This window comes from Rhinatrema bivittatum, chromosome 14 (assembly GCF_901001135.1).
Source record: "Rhinatrema bivittatum chromosome 14, aRhiBiv1.1, whole genome shotgun sequence".
Taxonomy (NCBI): Eukaryota; Metazoa; Chordata; class Amphibia; order Gymnophiona; family Rhinatrematidae; genus Rhinatrema; species Rhinatrema bivittatum.
The window spans coordinates 67,801,369-67,809,214 of NC_042628.1; positions in this window are offsets into that span (position 1 = coordinate 67,801,369).

Sequence of the window (7,846 nt, forward strand, 5' to 3'; positions counted from 1 at the left end):
GTTTGAAAATTAGCCTTTGAAGGTTTTAAGTGGTCTCCTATGGCATCGGTATCTAGCTTTGGAGGGGCAGTATCCAGTTGGGCCTCTGGGTGTAAGGAGGTTACACATCTGCAGCAGCAGGCCAACTGGGGATGAGGAATTTGCAGTCACCACAGCTCTAAGTAGCCCAGATCACATCCTGGGCAATGCCTTGAGGCTGTGCCCCAGGCCCTCTCTGTTTTCAGAGGAAAATAGCAGCACTAGGACACCAGTGGCAGCTGTGTCTCTCGTGTGGTTCAGTTCCATAGAGATCTGGTTCTAATCACGGAACTGAACCATGCAGGGGAACTGAACCATGCAGGAGAGGTAGCCACCTCTGAAGTAGTAAAACAGAACCTGCAATTAACCCAACTGCTGGAGGGGGGAGACAAAATTCATAAGACATAAGAAGTGCCTTAATTGGTCAGACCAAAAGTTCATCGAGCCCAACAGCCTGTGTCCAACAATGCCAATCTGGGTTACAACTACCTGGCAGATTCTAAAAGGTAATTTTAAAACAAGCACATGGACGAGGAGCTAGAATTTTTATTGGTGTGCCAAAGTACACGCACACTTTGAAAAATGTGCACAGTAACACGCATGTTTTATATGTGCGTATCCTGCATGCAGAGGTGCGTATAGAACATATGTTGCACGCACGTTTGCGCATATGCGTGGTACGTTTCCTTGAGTATCACTGCACCAAACTAATCTTATAACTATCCCTCTCCCTCAACCAAAACAAGACCAAAATCATATACATAGCAAACGACCATTCCACATTCCCCCCCATTGACCTCACACCCAACTGCACGAGTACCCAGCTCAAGCACGCTCTAAAAAACCTTGGAAAAACAATCAACAATGAACTGAACCTCAAACAACACGTCTCCACAATGATCAAAGACGGATTCTTCAAATTGCAAACCCTGAAAAAGCTCAAACTGCTCCTCCATGCCCAAGACCATCGAACCGTCCTTCAAATGATTCTCTTCTCCAAGCTCAACTACTGCAACTCTCTCTTCCTTGGCTTCCCTGCCTCTACTCTCAAACCTCTACAAGTACTACAAAACGCTGCTGCTAGATCCATCACAAACAACAGAAAATGTGACCACATCACCACCATCCTTAAAGACCTTCAATGGTTACCCATCAACTACAGAATCCAATACAAAACCCTTACCCTCATCCACAAAAAAATTATCAACAACAAGATGGACTGGCTAACCACTGCCCTCCACCCCCACACCTCACAAAGAAGCCTCTGATCCACCGAATCCGGAATCCTCGCCTCCCCTCCCAAAGCAGCACACCTCTCCTCAGTCAGAAAACGCGCCATATCATTAGCCGACTCCATACTATGGAACTCCCTCCCTCCCCGACTCAGAATAGAACCCTTGATGCAAACCTTTAAAAAACACCTCAAAACATGGCTTTTCCTGAAAGCCTTTCCGCCAGAGAACTAGCCCCACCCCCCCACCCCGCATAACCAAGAACACTCTCCTCGGCCGTAGACCACCCTGCAAGTGAAAGCATCCCCCTCCCAAAATCCCCGCTCGCCATCCCCCCTCACCCTCCTCCCTCACCCCTTTCTCCTTCACCCCTCCCCTCCTTCCCCACAGCTACCCACACCCCTCTGACACATCAGCCCTAATGTAAACCCCTCCTAACCTGGAATTGCAACCCGTTCCCAACCTAAATTCCCTTAAAGCAAGCCCCCAATTCCTTTGCACATATTATATGTTCTATAACTAGTTCTTGTTAACCACTCCTCTAAGTTAAAATGTAAAAATAAGAAGCCCATGTATTAAGAACATAAAAACATAAGAAATTGCCATGCTGGGTCAGACCAAGGGTCCATCAAGCCCAGCATCCTGTTTCCGACAGAGGCCAAACCAGGCCACAAGAACCTGGCAATTACCCAAACACTAAGAAGATCCCATGCTACTGATGCAATTAATAGCAGTGGCTATTCCCTAAGTAAAATTGATTAATAGCCATTAATGGACTTCTCCTCCAAGAACTTATCCAAACCTTTTTTTGAACCCAGCTACACTAACTGCAATAACCACATCCTCTGGCAACAAATTCCAGAGCTTTATTGTGCGTTGAGTGAAAAAAGAATTTTCTCCGATTAGTCTTAAATGTGCTACTTGCTAACTTCATGGAATGCCCCCTAGTCCTTCTATTATTCGAAAGTGAAAACAACCGAGTCACATCTACTCGTTCAAGACCTCTCATGATCTTTAAGACCTCTATCATATCCCCCCTCAGCCATCTCTTCTCCAAGCTGAACAGCCCCAATCTCTTCAGCCTTTCCTCTTAGGGAAGCTTTTCCATCCCCTTTATCATTTTGGTTGCCCTTCTCTGTACCTTCTCCATCGCAACTATATCTTTTTTGAGATGCGGCGACCAGAATTGTACACAGTATTCAAGGTGTGGTCTCACCATGGAGCGATATAGAGGCATTATGACATTTTCCGTTCTATTAACCATTCCCTTCCTAATAATTCCTAACATTCTATTTGCTTTTTTGACTGCTGCAGCACACTGAGCTGACGATTTTAAAGTATTATCCACTATGATGCCTAGATCTTTTTCCTGGGTTGTAGCTCCTAATATGGAACCTAACATCGTGTAACTACAGCAAGGGTTATTTTTCCCTATATGCAACACCTTGCACTTGTCCACATTAAATTTCATCTGCCATTTGGATGCCCAATCTTCAAGTCTTGCAAAGTCCTCCTGCAATGTATCACAGTCTGCTTGTGATTTAACTACTCTGAATAATTTTGTATCATCTGCAAATTTGATAACCTCACTCGTCGTATTCCTTTCCAGATCATTTATCTATATATATATATATTGAAAAGCACCGGTCCAAGTACAGATCCCTGAGGCACTCCACTGTTTACCCTTTCCACTGAGAAAATTGACCATTTAATCCTACTCTCTGTTTCCTGTCTTTTAACCAGCTTGTAATCCACGAAAGGACATCGCCTCCTATCCCATGACTTTTTAGTTTTCGTAGAAGCCTCTCATGAGGGACTTTGTCAAACACCTTCTGAAAATCCAAATAAACTACATCTACCGGTTCACCTTTATCCACATGTTTATTAACCCCTTCAAAAAAATGAAGCAGATTTGTTAGGCAAGACTTCCCTTAGGTAAATCCATGTTGACTATGTTCCATTAAATCATGTCTTTCTATATGCTTTACAATTTTGTTCTTGAGAATAGTTTCCACTATTTTTACAATTTTGTTCTTGAGAATAGTTTCCACTATTTTTCACGGCACTGAAGTCAGGCTCACTGGTCTATAGTTACCTGGATCACCCCTGGAGCCTTTTTTAAATATTGGGGTTACATTGGCCACCCTCCAGTCTTCAGGTACAATGGATGATTTTAATGATAGGTTACAAATTTTAACTTATAGATCAGAAATTTCATTTTTTAGTTCCTTCAGGACCCAAGGATGCATACCATCTGGTCCAGGTGATTTGCTACTGTTTAGTTTGTCAATCTGGCCTATTACATCTTCCAGGTTCACAGTGATTTTGTTCAGTTCGTCTGACTCATCAACCCTGAAAACAATCTCCGGAACTGGTATCTCTTCAACATCCTCATTTGTAAACACGGAGGCAAAGAATTCATTTAGTCTTTCTGCAATGGCCTTATCTTCCCTAAGAGCCCCTTTAACCCCTCTGTCATCTAATGGTCCAACCGACTACCTCACAGGTTTCTTGCTTTGGATATATTTAAAAAAGTTTTTATTATGAGTTTTTGCCTCTATGGCCAATTTCATTTCAAATTCTCTTTTCGCCTGTCTTATCAATGTTTTACACTTAGCTTGACAATGCTTATGTTTTATCCTATTTTCTTCAGATGGATCCTTCTTCCAGTTTTTGAAGGATTTTTTTTGGCTAAAATAGCCTCTTTCACCTCACCTTTTAACCATGACGGTAATCGTTTTTCCTTCCTTCCACCTTTCTTAATGCGCGGAATACATATGGACTGCGCCTCTAGGATTGTATTTTTAAACAATGTCCATGCCTGTTGAACACTTTTAACCTTTGCAGCTGCACCTTTCAGTTAGTTTCTAACTATTTTTCTCATTTTATCAAAGTTTCCCTTTTGAAAGTTTAGTGTTAGAGCTGCAGATTTACTTATTGTCCCCCTTCCAGTTATTAGTTTAAATTTGATCATGTTATGATCACTGTTGCCAAGGGGCCCCACCACCGTTACTTCTCTCACCAAATCTTGCATTACACTACGAATTAAATCTAAAACAGCTCCCTCTCTTGTTGGTTCCTGAACCAATTGCTCCATGAAGCAATCATTTATTACATCCAGGAACTTTATGTCTCTAGCAAGTCCTGATGTTACATTTACCCAGTCAATATTGGGGTTATTGAAATCTAAAATTATATTAAGGAGAGCCAATACAGTAACCCAATAGGAAAACTGTAAATAAAGAGGGAAACTGATTTTAATTCAAATTATTGCCTATAGTGATGGTGTCATCAAGCCAGACATTGTGATTCAAACCCAAATCCAACCGGACTTCTAATCATTCACCATCACTGTAAAAAATCTTTATTTTGTTTATTGAAACTATTTTTTGTTATGTTTTTGTTTTTCTTGTTTTTCAATGATTGTATCATAAAAAATTAGTCCGAAGGACTTTTGTACTTCACTCCATTGACAATGTGAAGATAAAAGATAGTAAGCATTCTCTCGTCTTCGGACTAATTTTTTATGATACAATCATTGAAAAACAAGAAAAACAAAAAAATAACAAAAAATAGTTTCAATAAACAAAATAAAGATTTTTTACAGTGATGGTGAATGATTAGAAGTCCGGTTGGATTTGGGTTTGAATCACAATGTCTGGCTTGATGACACCGTCACTATAGGCAATAATTTGAATTAAAATCAGTTTCCCTCTTTATTTACGGTACTTGAAATCTCCCATTATTATTGCACTGCCAAATTAGTTTGCTTCCCTGATTTCTCTTAGCATTTCATCATCTGTCTGACCATTTTGTCCAGGTGGATGGTAGTATACTCCTATCACTATACTCTTACCCAACACACATGGGATTTCTATCCATATAGATTCTACTGAGCATTTAATCTCTTGTATGATCTTTATCCTGTTGGACTCTATACCCTCCCGGACATAAAGTGCCTCACCCCCACCAAGCTGATCCTCCCTATCATTGCGATATAATTTGTACCCTGATATAGCACTGTCCCATTGGTTATCCTCCTTCCACCAAGTCTCTGTGATGCCAATTATGTCAATCTCATCATTTGCTGCTATACACTCTAACTCTCCCATCTTACTACTTAGACTTCTGGCATTGGCATACAGACATTTCAAAGTGTGTTTTTTGCTTGTTTTAACAACCTGCTTTTTAGTTGTTTGGGATAATTCGGAAATCATTAGCTTTGGTGATTTTTTACATATAGGTATATGAACTATGTTTGCATTTAATGGAACCTCTCTGATGGGATGCCCTAACTCTCCTGTTTCATTAGTATCCTTCAAGGATACATTTCTCCGAACCATGCACTGCTGAGTGACTGTCTGCTTTCCCCCTTGTTCTAGTTTAAAAGCTGCTCTGTCTCCTTTTTGAAAGTTAGTGCCAGCAGCTTGGTTCCACTCTGGTTAAGGTGGAGCCCATCCTTTCGGAAAAGTCTCCCCTTTCCCCAAATGTTTCCCCAGTTCCTTACAAAACTGAATCCCTCTTCTCTGCACCATCGTCTCATCCACGCATTGAAACTCTGGAGCTCTGCCTGCCTCTGGGGACCTGCACGTGGAACAGGAAGCATTTCAGAGAATGCCACCCTGGAGGTTCTGGATTTCAGCTTCCTACCTAAAATCCTAAATTTGGCTTCTAGAACCTCTCTCCCACTTTTCCTATGTCGTTGGTGCCCACATGTACCACGACAACCATTTCCTCCCCAGCACTGTCTATAATCCTATCTAGGTGACGCGTGAGGTCTGCCACCTTCGCACCAGGCAGGCAAGTTACCAGGCAGGCAAGTTACCTTACTGTTCAATATATTTATAAATGATCTGGAAAGAAATACGACGAGTGAGATAATCAAATTTGCAGATGACACAAAATTGTTCAGAGTAGTTAAATCACAAGCAGATTGTGATAAATTGCAGGAAGACCTTGTGAGACTGGAAAATTGGGCATCCAAATGGCAGATGAAATTTAATGTGGATAAGTGCAAGGTGATGCATATAGGGAAAAATAACCCATGCTATAATTACACGATGTTGGGTTCCATATTAGGTGCTACAACCCAAGAAAGAGATCTAGGTGTCATAGTGGATAACACATTGAAATCGTCGGTTCAGTGTGCTGCAGCAGTCAAAAAAGCAAACAGAATGTTGGGAATTATTAGAAAAGGAATGATGAATAAAACGGAAAATGTCATAATGCCTCTGTATCGCTCCATGGTGAGACCGCACCTTGAATACTGTGTACAATTCTGGTCGCCGCATCTCAAAAAAGATATAATTGCGATGGAGAAGGTACAGAGAAGGGCTACCAAAATGATAAGGGGAATGGAACAACTCCCCTATGAGGAAAGACTAAAGAGGTTAGGACTTTTCAGCTTGGAGAAGAGACGACTGAGGGGGGATATGATAGAGGTGTTTAAAATCATGAGAGGTCTAGAACGGGTAGATGTGAATCAGTTATTTACTCTTTCGGATAGTAGAAGGACTAGGGGACACTCCATGAAGTTAGCATGGGGCACATTTAAAACTAATCGGAGAAAGTTCTTTTTTACTCAACGCACAATTAAACTTTGGAATTTGTTGCCAGAGAATGTGGTTCGTGCAGTTAGTATAGCTGTGTTTAAAAAAGGATTGGATAAGTTCTTGGAGGAGAAGTCCATTACCTGCTATTAAGTTCACTTAGAGAATAGCCACTGCCATTAGCAATGGTTACTTGGAATAGACTTAGTTTTTGGGTACTTGCCAGGTTCTTATGGCCTGGATTGGCCACTGTTGGAAACAGGATGCTGGGCTTGATGGACCCTTGGTCTGACCCAGTATGGCATTTTCTTATGTTCTTACCAGGTGGTCTTCACGTCCACCAGCCATTATATTAAGTGGCATTTGTTTTATAATTAGTTACTTGCCATCTGTTTCTAAGTATTACTGTAAATATAAGCAGCCCAATTGATTTTATAATAAGTTACTTGCTATCTGTTCTAAGTTATACTGTAAAAATAAGCAGCCCATGTCTTATTTACTGTTCAGTTCTATGTGAACCAATGTGATATCTCAATCGAATGTCGGTATGCAAAAACAATAAAATAAATAAATAAATAAATAAATAAATAAATAAATAAATAAATAACTTACAGATCTGCAGCAGTGAAGAAGATTATATGCCTCATCTTGCCCGATAGCCAAATTTTACTACCAGGGACATCCAACACTTGACGTCCCTGGTGGTTGCCAACCAGGCCAACTTGTATTATGGGACAGGAAAGCATCAGAACCTGAGTGCAACAAACTTACCTGGATGCAGCTGTGCACCTCGTTTGATCATGGTGCATTCAACTTATGTGGGGGTAAGTAAAATGGGGATAATGGTATAGTAAGGGTCAACAAAGCAACAAACATAATTCATGTTCATGTTCATGTTTCCAATTGGACCCGCTACATTGACGATATTTTCTTTTTGTGGCACAATGATATTCCCTCGCTAAATGATTTTTTACAGTGGTTGAATACGCTTGATCCTAACATCACTTTCATTATGCAATATCATTCATTTCAGATTCCTTTTTTGGA